This window comes from Schistocerca piceifrons, chromosome 6 (assembly GCF_021461385.2).
Source record: "Schistocerca piceifrons isolate TAMUIC-IGC-003096 chromosome 6, iqSchPice1.1, whole genome shotgun sequence".
Classification (NCBI taxonomy): Eukaryota; Metazoa; Arthropoda; class Insecta; order Orthoptera; family Acrididae; genus Schistocerca; species Schistocerca piceifrons.
In genome coordinates, this window is record NC_060143.1 from 545,560,776 (window position 1) to 545,583,059 (window position 22,284).

Sequence of the window (22,284 nt, forward strand, 5' to 3'; positions counted from 1 at the left end):
TCTTAGTATTATGGAACTGCATGGCTGTATAGATAAAATTTAGATGAGATACTGCAGCATGGCGTTGTGTACATATTCATAGCGCTCTGGCATATGTATGAGTACAGCGTAATAATACACAACAACTGATGGAAATGAAGACATGTTGGCAAATAACCAAATCGTTTGCTCCCTCCCCTCTTCCTCCCCCCTCCTCCCTTAAATTAATATTACGTATCTGTATTTTTGTTGTTACATTTACTGCTGCATAGGCAACTTATTTATAATATGTTTACATAATCCAGCATCATGTCGTCGCATTGTTGATGTCGACATCGATGCTGTGCGGAAGTAACTGTAACACCGTCGTGTATTTTGTTGCTTTTTGCCACATTTGTTTTTTATTCTTTGTAGTTATGTCATCCCCCTCGCCAAAGGTGTCAGCAGTACATTCACGCCGATCTTCAGCCAAGGGACAAATTACACTAAGATGAAAAAAACACTGAAAAGTGATATATTTATAAGTCAATTAAACATTTTTAAAGCTAAAATTAAAGTAAGATTTTACGTATAAGGAATTCTACTCTCTTCGTTTTTAATTTAAAACAAGAATAATTAAAAGGCAGAAATAAAACGATAAAAATACAACTCAAACATTTATAACACTGATCTAAAAAAAAAAGAAGTATTTCACTGTTACAAACTGGAAGGATCTGTTCTGGGAGAGGTCGTTTGTTGTCAGAGAGGAAAAAAGTTGGATATTGAGGAGACTAGGAGAGTCGGGACATAACGATAGACAACTGGTGGGTAGTACAGATGAAGAAGGCGTGGATGGTGGGAGGCGAGAATGGACTACTTGGGGAGTGTCGGTAGGGACATAATTTGAGTAGGAGAAAGAGGGTAAGGAGAGAAGGGAAAAGGGGTAGGAAAATACGGGGAGGGAGAGAAGAGGGACGCCTGATAAGATGAAACGGGTGGGGTGGATTTACAGCTGGTGGGATGGATATATATCGGGACAGATTTCATAGTCTGGGAGACGAGTTGTTTCAGATTTCGTTGAAAGAGAATGTAGAGGGTTTGCAGGGTTGGTGGGATGTGTCGGTAGAGCACCATAACGTATTAGGATTGGAAATTATAACGCAAATAACACTTTTATGGAGTCGAGTTTGCAGATGGTATAGGTTGTGAGAAGCTGCTGAGTGTGAGTGAGGAAAGGTGGGAATTTGATGAGGTGGTAAAGGATCCGTGCGGGGAAAGGTAAACGGATGCGGTAAACGAGGTACAGTGGATGATGTTGAAGGATCTGCAGGGACTTATGGAACTTAACGGGCGGGGGGCAGATACCCATGCAACATCTGCATAGGTAAGGATGGGCCAGATCAAGATTTTGTGGGTGCGGTAGACAATGGAGGGTCAAATCCCAAAGTTCGGCCAGGCAGTAGATTTAGTCTACTGTGCGTTTTCTGTTGTGTGGTTAGTAGGTGAGGCTTCCATATTAGTTGCCGTCCGATGGTTAGCCCAAGATATTTTAGTGTGTTAGTGCAGTAGTTACCTAGATACGACGGTCGCAAATGAAAGAAAGTAGAAGTGACGGGCGCAGAAGGTGCGGTTGGTTCATCCTACAATTACGAGGTGCATTCAAGTTCTAAGGCCTCCGATTTTTTTTTCTAATTAACTACTCACCCGAAATCGATGAAACTGGCGTTACTTCTCGACGTAATCGCCCTGCAGACTTACACATTTTTCACAACGCTGACGCCATGATTCCATGGCAGCGGCGAAGGCTTCTTTAGGAGTCTGTTTTGACCACTGGAAAATCGCTGTGGCAATATCAGCACGGCTGGTGAATGTGCGGCCACGGAGAGTGTCTTTCATTGTTGGAAAAAGCCAAAAGTCACTAGGAGCCAGGTCAGGTGAGTAGGGAGCATGAGGAATCACTTCAAAGTTGTTATCACGAAAAAACTGTTGCGTAACGTTAGCTCGATGTGCGGGTGCGTTGTCTTGGTGAAACAGCACCTGCGCAGCCCTTCCCGGACGTTTTTGTTGCAGTTCAGGAAGGAATTTGTTCTTCAAAACATTTTCGTAGGATGCACCTGTTACCGTAGTGCCCTTTGGAACCCAATGGGTAAGGATTACGCCCTCGCTGTCCCAGAACATGGGCACCATCATTTTTTCAGCACTGGCCGTTACCCGAAATTTTTTTGGTGGCGGTGAATATGTGTGCTTCCATTGAGCTGACTGGCGCTTTGTTTCTGGATTGAAAAATGGCATCCACGTCTCATCCATTGTCACAACCGACGAAAAGAAAGTCCCATTCATGCTCTCGTTGCACGTCAACATTGCTTGGCAACATGCCACACGGGCAGCCATGTAGTCGTCCGTCAGCATTCGTGGCACCCATCTGGATGACACTTTTCGCATTTTCAGGTCGTCATGCAGGAATGTGTGCACAGAACCCACAGAAATGCCAACTCTGGAGGCGATCTGTTCAACAGTCATTCGGCGATCCCCCAAAACAATTCTCTCCACTTTCTCGATCATGCCGTCAGACCGGCTTGTGCGAGCCCAAGGTTGTTTCGGTTTGTTGTCACACGATGTTCTGCCTTCATTAAACTGTCGCACCCACGAACGCACTTTTGACACATCCATAACTCCATCACCACATGTCTCCTTCAACTGTCGATGAATTTCAATTGGTTTCACACCACGCAAATTCAGAAAACGAATGATTGCACGCTGTTCAAGTAAGGAAAACGTCGCCATTTTAAGTATTTAAAACAGTTCTCATTCTCGCCGCTGGCGGTAAAATTCCATCTGCCGTACGGTGCTGACATCTCTGGGACGTATTGACAATGAACGCGGCCTCATTTTAAAACAATGCGCATGTTTCTATCTCTTTCCAGTCCGGAGAAAAAAAATCGGGGGCCTTAGAACTTGAATGCACCTCGTATTGCTTAGGTTTTGAGGGGCTACGTGTTTATGACCTCTCTTTTAGGTATAGGAGCAGGAGCATTATGGATCAGAAGTTTCTGACCTGATATGTATGTGTACTGTATCGAGCTACGATTCGCTTGTGGCTGAAAAGTTATGTCTAAACATTTAGGACACCTTTTATTGGTTGAGTTTCTGTCAGATGCTGGTATGACTGTGTGTTCATTACAGTGTGTCGAACGCCAAGCAGAATAAACAATCTCTTCACCTTTCTTAATATGGCGTTGACACTCCAAAGGGTATATAGCTGATACACGTTCTCTGCAAAATCGGCGAGGACAAAAATATATGGAAAACACTGACAAGACGAAGGGACAGTCTGGCAGGACGTCTGCTAAGACCCATGACACTAGAGGGAGCTGTAGAGGGTAAAAACTGCAGAGGAAGACAGAGACTGGGATACATCCGGCAAATAATTGAGAACGTAGGTTACAAGTGCTAATCTGAGACGAAAAGGTTGGCACTGGAAAGGAATTCGTGGCGGGCCGCATCAGATCAATCAGAAGACACATAAATAAAATATAAACAAAAAATAAGAACAGTTACTGGCACCTGAGTAATAATGCCTGAAGTGGTGCGGACGAATATCAATGTTAGTTCACGTTTGGAAATGGTTCGCACTTATACCACTGTGTCGGCCAGCATTACCGCAGAGCACAGTACATTACGGTGTATCTGCCATGAGTAATGTTAGCTGTAGTCCTTGGCCGACCGGAGTGGCCGTGCGGTTATAGGCGCTACAGTCTGGAACCGCGTGACCACTACGGTCGCAGGTTCGAATCCTGCCTCGGGCATGGATGTGTGTGATGTCATTAGGTTAGTTAGGTATAAGTAGTTCTAAGTTCTAGGGGACTGATGACCACAGTAGTTAAGTCCCATAGTGCTCAGAGCCATTTGAACCATTTTTTGTAGTCCTTGTTTTCAATTCGCACTCACATCTTTTGATGAGGCGATTGATGTATATGTCAACACTACTTAGACTACAACATGTCATTCAGACATTGGCATTTAAGGACCTTCTAAGTAATGCTCTTTATATTCTCTTTATCGGATGTAATCACATTATACCTTGCAATTTGTTATCCTTACGTTTTATTGGTTTCAGCTTTCACTATTGCACTTGAAGATGGATCTACAGCCGACATCGCGACAGTGAAATAAATAGATGAAAACTTGTAGTCAAATGGAGACAATGATTTGATTCGAAAAGTATACAAGGCGTTTATAAATGAATTATACAAAAGTAATTTTTAATTGTGAAACGGGTAGATAACTAATAGAAATGTCTGACACAGCACAGTATCCAGTATATCTTCGAGTTTTATTTAAAAATGTTCGATGTGTAACTCGACAAACGTCCCATCTCTAACCAATATCCTGCCAAATCTATGAAGCAAGCCCTGATGTATGGTGGCAATTGCTTGTGCTTTCCGTTGTCGCAGCTCGTCAACATTTCCCGGAAGCGGAGGAACTTTCTGTCTTCAATGTAACCCCATACACAGAAATCGTTTGGGGTTAAATCAGGTGGTTGTGGTGGTAAGGATATTGTTACACCACGCGCAATTCCTAAGCAGATCGTGAAATCTTCATAACGATAGTGTAGGGGCGCGCCATGTTGCTCGAAAATGAATTCTGTGCCACTGTCCTGTTGTTATTGAGGCACTGATCACGTTCGAGCATGCCCAGATACGACGTGCCAGATACAGATGACTCGGCACAAAAGAAAGAGCCATAAATCTTGTCAGCCTATAGCCAAAAAACATTTAACTTAGGCGAGTCCGATACATGTTCGATTACATGACGTGATTTCTGCTCACCCCATATCCGAACACTGCCGATTCACTTTACCCCAGGTATGGAAGGTGGAATCATCACTGAACACAAGTTTATTGAGAAAAATCATCTTCACTCTGCACTGTCTAACAACATTCCTACACAGAACTCAGTAGGTTTACCTTCGTCACTTTCTCTTGAGGCTTGAAGTAGTTCCAAATTGTAGTGTTTGAATGACAGGCGTTTCCGTAATAACTTCCACACTGTAACACTAGGCACATTCAATTCTACTGCTGTGTCAGAGGCTGCTGGCTGCCCCTGACCCGGCGTCCTGCGTGATACACAGCCAGTTCCAGTGAATCGGTTGTACGAACTAATAACAGTTTGTCTTTGAATTAGAGTCTTGCGATATTTAGTCCTGTAGTGTGTCCGTACTGTAGTAGCGGGTGTGGATTCATGAAACCATAAACAACATTGCGCACACTCTGCAGTAGACTTGGCCACTGTTTCTATGTTTCGATACAGTGTATCAATACGTGTAACTGTTTCAATGTTTCGGCACGGCTGTGGTTCACTGTTTCGAAACAGTGGTGTTTCATTCCGCCCCTGTCTCGGATAACCGGACCAGATTCGATCTCGAGCCAGACACAGAAACTGTATCGTTGTTTCAAAATAAGTCTGTTTCAGTCCACGCGTGCTTGGAACGGACTAATTGTATCGAAACAGTGATGTTTCATTCCGCTCTGTGTCGGACGAGATTCGGGCTCGGCACAGGTACTGAAACACAACATACCACTTCATGAAACACTTTCAAGAGTGTCGAAATCTTTTTGACAAGCAATAGCATGAAGCTTAAGATATCCGAAAATAAAGCTTCGTTTCTAGCTGACTGTCCTATTCCGAAATGGCGTAACATCTGCTTTATAAACACTAACCAAACAATAAAACAACGCATACTATTCACATTCAAAATAATAAATATGTGAAAATCATTCAATTAAATTACCCTTTTTTTATATAAGATACGCTTCTCTGTTCAAGTACAGTAATCATATTAAGAAACGCAAGTAAGCCTAGAACATTTTGAATAAAAAAAAGGCGTAGAGTGACAGTTATTATACATATACATAAATTTAATGTAGGTATAATTGCATGCAATCTGTTTGACATATCACTGATAGTGTAATGGTGAACGGGAAGGGCTGGGGAGCATGGTGTATTTATAGTAACGGTTCGAAACACCTTGAAAGACAAAATTTTTTTCTGTTATATTTTGTTATTTATTCGAATTATTTGGCGTTATTTGTGAGTCTATAGTCAATGTGCCTATTATCCACAATGATTCCTTTTGTGTGCATGGAAATTAGCAGGATGGGTATATTACCCATACTAACGGAATGTGGGAATCCCAGTAGCATATCCGTAGTTTCTGCAGTTGCTCCCACCTCCAGTTCCGTTCGTGGTGGTTCTTCTGGATTCAGCTATGGCTGCCCTTGGCCAATTAAAAAGTATGAAAGTCACACGACACGAAAGCAGTGCATTTGCTGCAGGAAATACGAAACTGCCAATACGCTTAAGTGATAGTTTCATACTTTCTGCGATATCATTAGCGCTCTCGCACCTCATTTGTGTTTATATGTACATACTTATACAGTAGACATTCAAGATGATAAAATGTGTAGGTTTATTAGATTACAAAACACAAACTGTTTCAGTGTTTCGAAACAGCGTATCGAAACATTAAATTGTACTGTTTCATTTGTTTCGAAACAGTTACGTGTTTCAGTTTGCCCATCTCTACTCTGCACTGTTATAGGACTCCATTGTGAGTGTTGGAACAACTCATTCGCGCGTGCCATCTAGCGGAAACATCGGGAACTAACAGCTTTAGGCGAGAATAACACTTGAAGACACACTTCAATCAGTGCTATACCACAAATTTCTGTAAGTTATTTACCCTTTTTACAATTAAAGGTTGCTTTGGTGTAACTAATTTATAAGCGCCCTGTATTGTGTGACCACCAAGCAAGGAGAAATCGTAAAGATCTTGTGTTTTATCCCATGAAATTGAAATGTGTAAGGTTTTTTCTTGTTTTATGGTTGTGGAGTCGTGTCTTCCATCCCTCCCCCCCCCCCCTCCCTTTTCCCCACCATGGGATCCTGATCCGGCGTCCTATGTGATATACACAGGCAGTTTCAGTGAAACGATTGTACGAATTGATAACGGTTTATTGTACAAATTAATGACGGTTTGTCTTTGAATTAGTGGCTTGCGATATTTAGTCCTATAATGACTCCGAACTGTAGTAGCGGGTGTGGATTCATGAAATCATAAACAACACTGCGCACGTTCTGCGCCGTTATATGACTCCACTATCATTGTTGGAATAACTCATTCGCGCGTGCCATCTAGCGGAAACGTCGGGAACTAACAGTTTTAGGCGGGAATAACAGTTGAAGATACATTACATTTAGCGATGTATCAAAAATTTCTATAAGTTATTTACTCTTTCCATAATTAAAGGTTACTTTTCTATAACTAATTTATAAGCACACTGTATTATGTGATCCCTGAGCAAGGAGAAGTCATAAAGATTTTATCCTTCGAAATTGAAATGTGTAAGATTTTTTCTTTTTTTATGGTGTTGATTTCGTGAGTCCCATCCCCCCCATCCTTTCCCCTCCAAAGGATCCACAACGAGCGACTGTGCAGTTCGTTCATCGTTGAGTTTCGAGGCCTCTTCATCTCCTGCAGTTCTTCAGAGCGCGCTGCAGCCTTGTCCTGCCACGAGCAGAAGCCCTACTGGGGAACGAGTGTCCTGTAAACCCACGGGCGTTATCTGCCGCAGCGTTGTGCGGCCGATTAATTTCAGGTTGCACTCAAACACACGATTCGCGGAATAACGTACCGCACGGCTCGACAGCCGTGTGTGTAGGTAACGTCTCTCTCTCTCACTCCCTGTGTGTATGCGTGTGCGCTTTTTTATTTACGCCCGATTCACGGAAAAACGAGGTCACTCACACAACACACCGTTCTCTCCTCCTGTTTATACGGCACAGCTGCTCTGCCAAAATTTCGCGGACGTGGTAGGAAATAGATGAGGTGAATGTCTATACCACACGGACGAAAAAAAAGGTTTCGGTAAATATAAACATGTTAATGTACGGACGCTTTTGCAGGGAGCGAGAAGTGATGGTGGTGTTTCGACAAAACGGGTGGGCTAACTCTGAGAAATAATTTCAGTTAACAAATAACACACAAACAGTAACAAACATTAATCATTTTATGAACAGCTGTCTGTTACACTAAATGGCCTCACTGCTTTATTTGCATAAGGAAAGATGTACTACTTTTCAGTGTTGTGTTGTAATGTTAATACTCGTGTTCCTGATTAAAGTATCTACAGTATTCGCCACAACTTCTATTCATTTGTACAACACACTATCACAGAACCAGGAGCGGTTTTACTGAAATACGATGGCTGCAGAAGCTTAAGTCCGCATGTACTACTCAACATTTTCGGCACGCTTGTTACAACACATAATTCTGAAAGATGACCGACACACTGGAATTTCGCTAATGCCACCGTACAGCTCATCCTAGAACATCATCTGAGATAATATCTCACTCCTAGAAATCTACAGATAAAGATACGCCACACCAAAGAGCTCCGCAATACTATCTGATGAATATAATAAGAGCTTACGGAACATGAGACTAGGGTTTGGAGTGGACTTGACCTCTTGAGAGAAGAACACAGCATGCTATTCTCAACAGAAAGAAATCTTGAGATACAGAATTAACTCCGGGTCTACCCCAAGGGAAAGTTATATGACAATATATACCCTCCAAGACAAAAAAAAAGCACGCAGCACGAAGGAATTACGGCAGTGCTTCGGAAATCGGTAGATGTGACATAAGCGATATTTATAAGTGTTTGTATATATACATAGGCATATATAAAAGCACTCAGTCTTCAGGCCACAAGTGGCCCATCGGGACCATCCGACTGGTCATCCGCTAAGGATGCGGATAGGAGGCGCGAGTGGTCAGCATACCGCTCTCCCGGTCGTTGCGATGGTTTTCTTTGACCGGAGCCGCTACTATTCGGTCGTGTAGCTCCTCAATTGGCACCACGAGGCTGGGTGCACCCCGAAAAATGGCCCAGATGGTCACCCATCCAAGTGCCGGCCACGCCCGAGAGCGCTTAACTTCGGTGATCTGACGGGAACCGGTGTATCCACTGCGGCACGGCCGTTGCCTAGGCATATATACACATGAACAAATTATTCACGAAAACTGGATGATTTATTCAAGAGAAAAAGCTTTGTCAATTGAGCAAGCCAGTAGCCTGATGGTCCATCTCTGGCCCTTATGCATGGTGATTGACAGAGTTGTTGGATGTCCTCCCAAGGGATATCGTGCCAAATTCTGACCAACTGATGCATCAGATCGTCGAAATCTCGAGTTTGTTGGACGGCCCTGCTCATAATGCTCCAAACGTTGCCAACTGTGGAGAGATCTGGCGACTTCAGCAGGCAGGAAGACAAGCAGCAGGAACTCTCGCCATGTCCTGGCCGGCATTATCTTGCTGAAATGTAAGCCCAGGTTGGCTTGCCATGAAGGTCAACAAAACGGGACACAGAATATTGTCGAGGTAGCACTGTCCTGGTAACGGTGCAGCGGATGACAAGCAAAAGGGGTCCTGCTGTGGAAACAAGTGTGTGGGGTACCCACACCATCACTCCTGGTGGTCAGACCGTATGGCGAGCGACTGGCAGGTTGGTATTCCACCGCTGTTGAAGTCGTCTCCAGACACGTCTTCGCTGGCCGTCGGGGGGCAGTCTGAGACGAGAGTTATCACCGAAGACAGTTCTACTACAGTCAATGAGATTCTTGGCTGAATACGTGTCTGGAGACGGCGATAACAGTGTACTGTATAGCCTGCTCTAGATACTATGTCGGAACTGTACAATGCTGTAACTTCTTCCAGTGGCGGACAGCACCAGTGGAGGAGTTCGCGAATGTCTTTTCTTATATGGATGGGCACAGCGAGGCTGAGAGTCTGTGTTTCGATTATGATGAGATCACGGGTACATAAAGTCTGCTGTGAGGTGCTGGGGACTTGCGCGGTGAGGAGCCTATGAAGTAGACATAGCTTGTAGCAGTCGCTTGACTCGTCTGGCCATAACTATTCAAATGGACAGGTGCCACAGGTGTAAAGCATACCAGCATTTACGGTTAGTTCTACTCGCTCTGCTTGTGCCTTGTTGGATTATTTCACAACAGTAGAGGTTTGGCAGAATGAGCGATTGCACCAATTTTTCTTTGCTGCCATTTATCAGTGTCACATGCAAATACAGGGTTATTCTAAATGATGGACCCCTTTTCAAAACTTCGAATTTATTCACATACAAATCCAAAATGAACAAGCTTTATACTGATGAAAACAGGAAGTTTCAAAGTTATTTTCATAATGTGTGATATCATTTTAATAATTCGTAATAATTTGTAATTAATTAGTTTTTAATAATTTTTAATCGTTAGAAATGTGATAAATGTTAAAATGTTATAAATGTTCAATGTGTCCAGTGTTGGCTGTGTGACACATATCGACGCGGTGCACTAACTCGTCCCACACACACGAAATTGTATCTGCTCTTACTGACTGCATGGCAGCAGTGATCCGGATCCATAGATCGTGCATAGTGGTTGGTAGAGGTGGGACGTAAACAGTTTCCTTCACATAACCTCACAAGAAATAGTCGCAGGGTATGGGATCAGGAGATCTCGGCAGGCAGAAGTGCAGAGCCAGGTCCTCAAGTACCCTGCGACGGATCCAGCGTTGAGCAAGGGAGTCATTCAAAAAGCCTCGTACATCACAGTGCCAATGGGGTGGAGCTCCATCTTGTTGGAAAATTTAGTCCAGCAAATCTTCCATAACTTGAGGCAAAAGCCACTTTTCCAACATGTCCACATACATGATTCCTGTTACAGTTCTTTCCGCAAAGAAAAATGGTTCATAAACCTTTGTACACGATATGGCACAGAACACTTTGCTCTTCGGCAAGTCTCTTTCATGTTGCAATGGTGAATGTGAAATTTCAAAACCCCATATGCGAACATTGTGTCAATTGATTTTTCCACTAACGTGCAACGTCGCTTCATCACTAAAAATTACACGCTGTAGAAATGCATCATCCTCCATCTTTGCTAGCACATAATCACAAAATGCGAAACGCTTCTCCTTGTCATTGGGGTTAAGAGCCTGCATAAGTTCTAATGGGTAGGTCTTGTACAGCAAATGCCGTCTCAGAACTTTCCATACAGTTGGTTGGGGGTATTCCAAGTTCTTGACTGGCTCTATTGGTAGACTTACCGGGACTGCGCACAAAACTTTGTTGAATCCGTCGGACATCATCCTCTGACGTACGCGGTCGGCCTGTGCTTTTTTCCTTTGCACACACTCCTAGTCTGTTTAAATTGCTTAAACCAACAGCTAATGGTTTTGCGAGCTGGTGGTTGAAAACCGAATTTGGTACGAAGTGCCTGCTGCACTGCAATCTGCGACTCACTTCTCGCGAACGCAAGAACGCAGAAAACCTTGTGCTCCACAGTCGCCATCTCACTCACGACTGACAGCGAAACGGAATGGCGGCCATATTGTCGCGCGAACTCTGCCGGCCGCTTCCGAAACTATCACAGCCCGCCCGCCGCCGCCAGCTTTGAAACTTTCGCTTTTAATTCGTATAACGCTTGTTCATTTTGGATTTGTACTGGAATACATACGAATTTTTGAACGTGGGTCCATTTAGAATAACATTGTACGGTGTTTCTCGGACAGTTTTTCTGTTTTCCAATAATGTAGCGCTAATCAAGTAGTTCTGCACGATGTCAAGACGGTTACGACTTACAGGGAGACATCGCTGTCATCGGAGAGATGGAAAACAAAACTATTTCCTTACGTGGAACGACAGTGCCTTCCGAAGTACGATCGAATTTGTGATTTAGAGGCTGAAGCTACCAATCGGTGCGTATCTGACGGCCGCTTCCAGCTGATGGGGGGATTTCAAAAATCCTCGTGACGTCAACGAGGCGTCGCACGCGCGATTGCCACATCCATCACTCTTTTATCACGGCCGGCCGCTGTCGCTGCTGACGTCAAATCATTTCAGCGGAGCACTCGAAATAGTCGTAACGAGCACTGGTTTGGACGCCTCTCGCTGTATGCGGCGAGTGCGAACCGTGCGGGAGCAGTAATCGATTCCTCATGAGCGATGTTTCAAGGAACAAGCCAATTTTAGTATCTGGAAACCTATCTTTTAACAACGTCGAGACCACTCCATCAAATATCTCAGACACGCTATGTGACGAATTCAAAAATTATTATTATTTTTTTTGTTTTGTTTTTCTTGTTTCAGTATCAGGTCACACAAATGTTATTGATGGTTTCGACTTACAATCATGCCTCCATCATATGATTTCAACACGTTACATAAACAGTAACAGACATTCGCATAGCCTTAGGTGATCATCTAAATTGGAAAAAAACAATCTGATACAGCATGTCTCTCCGGCCTACATGCAATAAAAACTTATAAAACTGTTTCCACTTCAAAGTAAACAAAAGTTAGTCCAGTCTACTGTCTTGCCAAATTTTTACTACTGTGATTCTGTTCAATCGGTATAAGCCGACCCCAGGGAAGATTAGTTTTCATTCAGTAGAAATGAAGGAACAAGCGAGCCAGTACTGATCCTACGACTTATCTTCTAGGTTAAGAAAAGGCAAACGTACTTTTATAGCATTTGAAGACTTAGAGAAAGCTTTTGACAATGTTGACTGGAATACTTCCTCTCAAATTCTGAAAAAATACAGGGAGCGAAAGGCTATTTACAATTTGCACAGAAACCAAAAGGCTATTATAAGAGCCGAGGGGCCTGAAGGGGAAGCAGCGGTTGAGAAGGGAGTGAGTCAGCGTTTTAGCCTATTGTAGATGTTATTCAATATGCACATTGAATAAGCAGCAAAGGAAACCAAAAAAAAAATTAGAGTAGGAATTAAAATCCAGGGAGAAGAAATGGAAACCTTGTGGTTTGGCGATGACATTGTAATTCTGTCAGAGACAGCAAAGGACCTGGAAGAATAGTTGAACGGAATGGACAGCGTCTTGAAAGGAGGATATAAAATGAACATGTACAAAAGAAAACGACGAAAACGGAATGTGGTCGAATTAAATCAGGTGATGCTGAGCGAATTAGATTAGGAAATGGGACACTTAAAGTAGTAGATGAATTTTGCTACTTGGGCAACAAATTAATTGATGATGGCGGAAGTAGAGAGGATATGAATTATAGACTGGTGATGGCAAGAAGAGCGTTTCTGAAGAAGAGAAATTTGTTATCATCGAGTATAGATTTAAGCGTCAGAAACACTTTCCTGAAAGTATTTATATGGATGGTTCAAATGGCTCTGAGCACTATGCGACTTACCTTCTGAGGCCATCAGTCCCCTAGAACTTAGAACTACTTAAACCTAACAAACCTAAGGACATCACACACATCCATGCCCGAGGCAGGATTCGAACCTGCGACCGTAGCGGTCGCTCGGTTCCAGACTGTAGCGCCGAGAACCGCAAGGCCATTCCGGCCGGCATTTGTATGGAGTGTAGCCGTGTACGGACGTGAAACAAGGACGATAAACACTTTAGGCAAGAAGAGAATGGAAGGTTTGGAAATGTTGTGCTACAGGAGAATGCTGAAGATTAGATGGGTAGATCATGTTACTAATGAGGAGGTAGTGAATATAATTTGGGATCTGTGGCACAACCTAACTGGAAGAAGGGATCGGTTGATAGGACACGTTCTGAGGCATCAAGGGATCACCAATTTAGTACTGGATGGATGCGTCGAGTGTAAAAAGAGATGAATACAATACGCAGATTCAGAAGGATGTAGGTTGCAGTAGTTACTCTATGATGAAGAAACTTGCACAGGATATAGTAGTGTGGAGAGCTGCATCAAACCATTCTCTGGACTGAAAACCACAACAACATTCCAGAATGAGATTTTCACTCTGCAGCGGAGTGTGCGCTGATATGAAACTTCCTGGCATATTAAAACTGTGTGCCGGACCGAGACTCGACCTCGGGACCTTTGCCTTTCGCGGGCAAGTGCTCTACCAACTGAGCTGCCCGTGCTTGGGTAGCTCAGTTGGTAGAGCACTTGCCCGCGAAAGGCACAGGTCCCGAGTTCGAGTCTCGGTCCGGCACACAGTTTTAATATGCCAGGAAGTTTCACAAAAACATTGTTCAACACGGCACGGATACCGAAAACTCCACACTGGTCGAAACTAACACTGGACGTTAGCGTACGATACAGGAAATGGCCAAAAATATGCAAACACCGTGATAGAGGCATGCTTGAACATAAAAGCAGATACAAACCGTGCCTGCAGGTTGCACTTTTATATTTGACCACGAATGGCGCCTGTGTAATATCGTTAATGCGTTGCAAGTGGTTAGAACAGCGTTCTGTGTAGGTGTGAGTGCATTGTGTTGGAGCTAAGTGAATCTGAATGTGGGTAAATTGTCGGTGCTCGTGTGGTAGGTACTTCCGTAACCAAGGGAGCCATAATGTTTCGTGTTTCAAGAGGCACCATATCGAAGATTTATACCGCTTACAAGAAAGCGGAAAAACATCTTCCGTGAAGTCACAACGCGGACAAAATTGTGTGTTTGGTGATCGTGAGGAAGGGTCACTGAAGAGGAAAGGCCGGCCGCTGTGGCCTAGCGGTTCTAGGCGCTTCAGTCCGGAACCGCGCGACTGCTACGCTCGCAGGTTCGAATCCTGTCTCGGGCATAGATGTGTGTGCTGTCGTTAGGTTAGTTAGGTTTAAGTAGTTCTAAGTTCTAGGGACTGATGACCTCAGATGTTAAGTCCCATAGTGCCCAGAGCCATTTCTTTGTTATCGTCGGTGTAGCTCTCCTCTCTACATATCCCAGACATTTTCCTTCTGTACAATACCAAGGCAGTATTTGTTTCCCATCGTAAACTATATAGGCGTGTGATTTCGTAGACTTTCCCGGCGTAATAACTTCTGATATTCTTCTCGGTTTTGCAGCCGGATCATGTCGTCGTCCAGACACAATATTTCGGCGGACCAGCTGGCCGCCATTTTCAGGTGAGTTAATGCTAGTGCACTACCTAGCCGGCGTATCTCACCCCTGTCCCCGTTTCCTTCCTTCCGTCTCATCTGATAATCTTATCCCTACTATTCCTCCCTCTTGCTCTAACCCAGGAACGGCCAAGTACTTGGCACATGAATGGTGCTCTCGCTCGCGTGCCTTAGCTCTGTAGTCTGGTTGCACAATTACCCGACCGGCACGCCTACCCTGCCTGAGCATGAGGAGGAGGGAGAGGGGGAAACTGCGAAGGCGCCGGATTTAAATGGCAATGCAGTCGAGCTGCATGCGAGAACATTTCGTATTTCTCAACAACGTAGATCATTTACTGTCACATTTGCACCATCATTATGAAAGACATGGAAATTCTTTCCGAGGGAAACAGAGTAGACCTCCTGTGACACAACGAACTGTTACAAATCGGTTACTTCAAGGACAGCTCCGAGCTAGAGGCCCTGTAGCGTGCATTCCACCGACGCCAAATCAGCGCCGTTTGTGGCTTCAATGGTGTCAAGCGAGAGCTCAATGGAGAGCAGGGTGGAGGTCTGTTGTGTTTTCTGATGAAAGCTGGTTTGTGTTTTGGTGTCAGCGATGGCTGTGTGTTGGACAGGTGGCCAGTTGAGGTCCCTTAACCACCCCGTCTGCGTGCTGGACACACTGGACCTACACCTGGAGTTATGGTGTGGTGGGCTATTACGTACGACAGTAGGACAACTCTAGTGGTTATCCCACGCGCCCTCACTGCAAAACTGTACGCCTGTTGTGTTGCCATTCGTGAACAGCATTCCAGTGGGTGTTTTCCAACAGGTTAACGTTCGGCCACATACCGTTGTTGTAACCCAACGTGCTCTACAGGGTATCGACATGTTGCCTTGGCCTGCTCCATCACCAGATCTGTCTCCAGTCGAGCACATATGGGACATCATCGGACAACAACTATAGCGTCGTTCAGAAACAGCATTAACCGTCCCAGTACTGGCCGAAAAAGTGCAACAGACATGGAACTTTATCCCACAAACTGACATCCGGCACCTCTACGACACCATGCATGCACGTTTGCAGGTTTACATTCAACGTTCTGGGGGTCACATCGGTTACTACTGTACCAGGAATTCACAAATCCAATGGCTCACCTCGCGCTTACATTAACCTATGATCTTGCAATGTTCATCACTTAAATATGTTTGCCCGCCGCTGTAGCCGAGTGGTTCTAGGCGTTTCAGTCCGGAACCGCGCTGCTGTTACGGTCGCAGGTTCTAATCCTGCCTCGGGCTTGGATGTGTCTGATGTTCTTACGTCAGTTACGTTAAAGTAGTTCTAAGTCTGGGGGACTGATGACCTCAGATGTTAAGTCCCATAGTGCTAACAGCCATTTGAACCATTTTTTGAAATATGTTACCTAAACAAACGTATTCCCGAAATTTCAGTACTCTACATTAACTATTTTTTTGTACTGCGATTTTTTTTATCGCCAGTGTAAATCAACTCGTTAACGGATGGCCCCAGAGAGGCGTTGACAAATTAAGCACATGTACACGTACAGATTTGTGTTTGCCTGAGGCAGTATGCCAAAGCTGTGTCAGAAATTTGAACTGAAATATGAAAAGAGCATTTCCCTGATAGCAGTAGGTAAAGGATGTGCTTCACCGTGGCTGTGGATGAAACGTGGGAGCGGTATTCTGGGAGGTGAAGCACTTAAGACGTGTCCAAGCCATCTACGAAGCTATGGCGATTCTGTCTTGTTAACGCATTCCTCCAATCCGCAGAAATTCTCAAGGAGGCTACGGAGGATGTTGAACTCGGAGGTTCCGCAAAGATTAAAACAGTGCACTGGGTTGGGACTCGAACTGGCTCAAATGGTTCAAATGGCTCTGAGCACTATGGGACTTAACATCTATGGTCATCAGTCCCCTAGAACTTAGAACTACTTAAACCTAACTAACCTAAGGACATCACACAACACCCAGTCATCACGAGGCAGAGAAAATCCCTGACCCCGCCGGGAATCGAACCCGGGAACCCGGGCGTGGGAAGCGAGAACGCTACCGCACGACCACGAGCTGCGGACCTCGAACTGGGAACCCTGACTCTCCGGTCAGTGCTCTTCCTAACTGAGCCACCCAGATCCGATTCACGATAGACCCTCATGTTTTCACTTCAATCAGTACGTCCCCTTCTTTGCAAGCTTTACAGAACTTCTACTGCGCAGCAGCATTCGTGGATTTCCTGATGGACCAGGAAACGGGTCCAGGAACTCACCGTGCGTGGGACTACTACTTTCTGGTACGTAATTACACATGAGGAACAGAAGTTCTGTAGAGACCAGATAACTATTCAGGTGGAAACAGAATAGCACAAAGCAGGAAAATACACCTTGTGAATTGGGCACGTTCACTTCCGGCTCATTTTCCGCGAATGTAGCAGGAAAGAAGGCGAGTGGCGAAGGTAATGTCAGCAGAAGACGAACTGCAGTCCGCCGCCCACTGTGATGTGACTTGCCAAGTACAACTGTAGAGAGAGAGAGATAAGCAGTACGGCATCAAATCCGCGTAAAGAATGTGACATGAAAAAAAATTATGAAACACCGTAACAATCCAAAACATCTTTTTTTTTTCATTTCATAATCTTGACGTTTGTCACCGAAGCGAATGGCGCGGTCTACTAGATATAACTTGTGAGACAGTTCATCCAGTTCTATTTCTGGCGAGACGTAGGATTCAACGTAAAAATCTCTTTAGCTGTGCGTGCACGTTTCTTCCTTGCATCTACGATATTACAATTACAAAACTGTTGTAAAATTTCGCGAAGTAGAAGGAGAAACTCACAGTATCAATCGGAGATTCAACCTCAAGCTTCCTGAGTAGCATTTTGATAATGCAAGTCAACGTGTCATCGTTACGGAACGCTTTACGGCTGTAACTAACTATTTTACTTTCTTACAAAAGGTAGAAGCGACTGCCTGTTGTAAAAGAGCGCAACAAGAATGTTGCAACGAACTGAAGAATCTGGCTTCTAAGAAGTGCAGGCCGTAAGTTTCACAAGCGCTAGATATATCTGTTCACCGAAAACAGTTCGCAAACTGGGTACATCGTTAGCAACGGCGCAATTTGTTTATTTCTGAGAAAAGAAATGAATTGTTGACTGAAGTACTGCAGGAAAGACAAGGTTCACCTTAGCAGCGTATCCGGAGGAGGACAACAAAAATACATTATAACGTTTACACGAGAAGCCTGTGTGACGTGATGAATATTTTACGTCTAAAGATGCAGACACTATATGGTAAGAGCGTACTGCGAATTCCCGGTAATCTTCTACTTACACATGATGTAGCTCGAATATGGCGACGGCATTACGTTTGGAAACATTTCTTGAAATATGATCTTCTGCAGACATCACCAGCAGGTTGGAACTTGACAAGAGAACGGCATCACAGACGAGTAGGGACAGAGTGGCTGCCTAATAGATTTTGTACCGCTGTTGACAGATGGTCTGAAACACTCCTGTTCCTTATTTATATAAATGACATGCCCTCTAGTATTACGGGTAACTAAAATATTTCTGTTTGCTGATGACACTGGCTTGGTAGTAAAGGAAATTATGAGGAACATTGGCTCTGTTTCAAATAGTGCAGTTCATGACATAATATCGTGACTTGCAGAAAATAAACAAACGCTAAATCACAGTAAGACTCAGTTTTTACGGTTTCTAACACACAATTCAACAAAACTTGACGTTTCAATTTCACAGAATGGGCATATGATTAGTGAAACTGAACAGTTCAAATTTCTAGGTATTCAGATAGACAGTAAACTGTCGTGGAAAGCCCATGTTCAGGATCTTGTTCAGACTTAATGCTGCCATTTTTACTACTCGAACGGCATCCGAAGTAAGTGATCGTTCGACACGAAAATTAGTCTACTTTGCTTATTTTCATTCGCCTATCTCGTATGGTATTATATTTTGGGGTAACTCTTCCCATTCTAAAAGGATATTTTTGGCTCAGAAACGGGCGGTTCGGGCAATAAGTTCTCGAACCTCTTGTCGACACCTGTTCATGAGTCTGGGTATTTTGACATTGGCCTCTCAATATATATATTCTTTACGGTCATTTTTGTTAACAATATTAGCTTATTCCCAAGAATTAGCAGCTTTCACTCAGCTAATACTCGGCAGAAATCAAATCTGCATTTGGATCGGACTTCCCTAACTTTTGTGCAGAAAGGTGTGCAGTATACTGCTGCATCCTTTTTCAGTGAGCTACCACTAGAATTCAAAAATCTTAGCAGTAATCCACGCGCTTTCAAATCGAAACTGAAGAGTTTCCTCATCGGTTACTCCTTCTATTCTGTCGAGGAGTGCGTTGAAACATTAAGCTGATTCTTGTTGTATTGTTGATTGCGTTTACTTAAACTTATGGCTTGACTTTTTTCGGGTTCATAAACATTTTATTTTAGTCTGTTATCACTTTTATTTTTTAATTTCATGTACTGACATGTTCCGTGACCTTGGAGATTTGCTCCTCAATTTGGTCCTACGGAACTTGATGTGTAAATAAAATAAACTGACAGTGCAGTTTTTCATGAGGGTTGGCATGGCTTCCCTGCACGTAACAGCGACCCAATGTTTGACAGTATATGGAAACCAACAGTGTTTGATCACAAATATTCTTTTATTCAATGAACGGTTTCGATTGTTATGACCAACACAGAGATTGATCAGTCTCCTTGAAGTCAATAAAAGAGACAAATAAAATTTATAACCATGGTTGGCAGCTTCACAAAGTGTAAAAAAAAAGGTAAAATTGTAATAAACCCTCACGGGCCGTAATGTAGGGTCACCGTTAGCAGACTGTGCGCTGCGGTATGCATTGAACCATCTTCAAGATTTATGAAATGTGATCAGATGAATATCAGACACAGCCTATCCTCAATATGACCACTTCATGGTATATCTAAGACAGCAAAAGTCACACACGAAGTGTCACACATAATATCAGTTGTTGTACAGCATATTCACGACGTTATCAGACCGTTGGAACAATGAACATTATAGAATTACGTAGGAGTATTTTCTATTCTGGCTGTAGTCACGAATAACAGAACTCGGGTGTTGTATAATAGATAAAAGCGATGTTGTCCTAGGTATACGGCGTTCCGAAGCGTATTTGCAACAATTTGCAGTAGGGTTGCACTTCTATCACGCTGAACGATTCTCTTCAGTCGTCGTTGGTCCCGTTCTTGCAGGATCTGTTTCCGACCGCAACGATGTCGTAGATTTGATGTTTTACCGGAATCCTGATATTCACGGTACACTCGTGAAATGGTCGTACGGGAAAATACCCATTTCATCGCTACCTAGAAGGTGCTGTGTCCCATCGCTCGTGCGGCGACTATAACATCACGTCCAAACTCACTTAAATCTTGATAACCTGCCATTGAAGCAGCAGTAACCGATCCAACAACTGCGCCAGACACTTGTTGTTTGTATAGGCGTTGCCAACCGCAGCGCCGTATTCCCCCTGTTTACGTATCTCTGTATTTGAATACGCATGCCTACACCAGTTTCTGTGGCGCTTCAGTGTATATATGAACGTAATCATTGAACAGCCTCTAAATGTTTGCTGTCGGAGGCCCAGTTTACCCTGCATATGTTAAAAAGTGTGTGTGACACCTTGTCTGATTACTGATTACCCTGTTGGTGAAGAAAGGTGCCAGCCAGGACCTCACACAACATTATTATTCGGGGGCGGGAGGGGGGGGGGGAGCAGATGGAAAAAGCTAATTTTAACTCGGGCGATTTTTTATATTATAATTTAATCCCCCCCCCCCCCCGCCTAAGAAAAATTTATAAATTACTGTGTTGGTAAAGCTCTTACGTTATTTGATTTTGAAACAGCTGAGCAAAACTGAACGTACTCAGACATTTCTCTCTTTACTTATTCTGATCATCACTAAACTGACACACAATATTTTTTAGCGCAACGGAATCTGACTTTCAATAATCCCTAAAAAAGAATGGCCCTGACTAACAATAACCTATACCTTTCATGAATCACTTACCTCACAAAAATCTTCGTTACTCGAACTACTGCAATACAGCGAGCGCTAATACTGCCAGCTAAATCAAACATTCTAACTACTGAAGTCACTAACTACTGATAGGCATAGTTAGCAAATGAAAGATTTTGATAGAGAACAAACAATGTATTTACTTTAATAGTGTTAAAAAGTCATAATATATATAGCAGTTCATGACATCCAGGCTTACAAATTTACTGTCTCTGATGGACACACGTCCAGATCGACGGCTCTCAAAACTCCGCCATTTCTCTCCTCACATCCACCACTGCTGGCGGCTCACCTCCCAACTGCGCAACGCTACGCGCTGTTCACATCCAACTGCCCAACACTGCAATAGCGCTAGGTGGCGTTACCAATATAAAAACCTAAACAGCCTACTTACATAATTTATAACAATAATAATTAAGTAATAATTTTTCATCAATTTTTTTACACGTGGGACTTGACTTTCAGTCATAATCAATAATTTTAAGAAAGCACTTTGGTACTAGAAAATTTCCATTATATCTGCTATAAGCACAAACATTTTGGACGGCGGAGAGGCACGGACCCCCTGGGCACCCCTGTGAGCGGTCCTGGTGCCAGCTCTGATTTGTGTGTAAGTCTCCAGGGAGACCATGGAGGAATGAGAGGGCCGTGACCTTGTCCAAGGAATCATTCCGGCTTTGGAGGGGGAAAAAAAATAATCGGAGAGCCTGAATCAGATGAGGCGGCAGGGGACTTGACGCTCTAACCACTGCGCTACGTTGCTGGGAAGTCGGTGCCCTCGACAACCATTCACGTCGGGCACGCATTTCAGCCGTTCTCCCCCGCCGGCGATTCTTTTGCCGCAGCCGTCCTCCTTTGGCGCAGCTCCCTCGTTTCGCCGTGCTGCCCAGTAGGCAGGCAGCGCGGCCTGTCCGGAATAATGCGTGAGCTCACGGTTCCACGAAGACCCGCCGCCTCTGGCACGGGCGGGCGGTCCTATACTCCCCGTTATCTCGCGGCGCAGCAGCGGAGATTACCGCCACAAACGTTCCGGGAACCAGGGGGCCTCGGCTAATGATCCGGGATCACCGCTAAGGGGCTCACAGCAATACGCTGCCACACAGAAGAGCAACAAGAGGGCAAAGAAAAACACCTGTCTGCGCTACGTGGCGCTGGGTCGCGAATGGCAGCAGAATCCGCGCAGGATACTGTGGCCGATGCACAGTGACCGATACGCTGGGTGAGTTCATTCGTTTGTTCGGAACGGGAGGCCGAAATTGTTCGGTCCCTGTCAGCAATGACAGAATCGAGA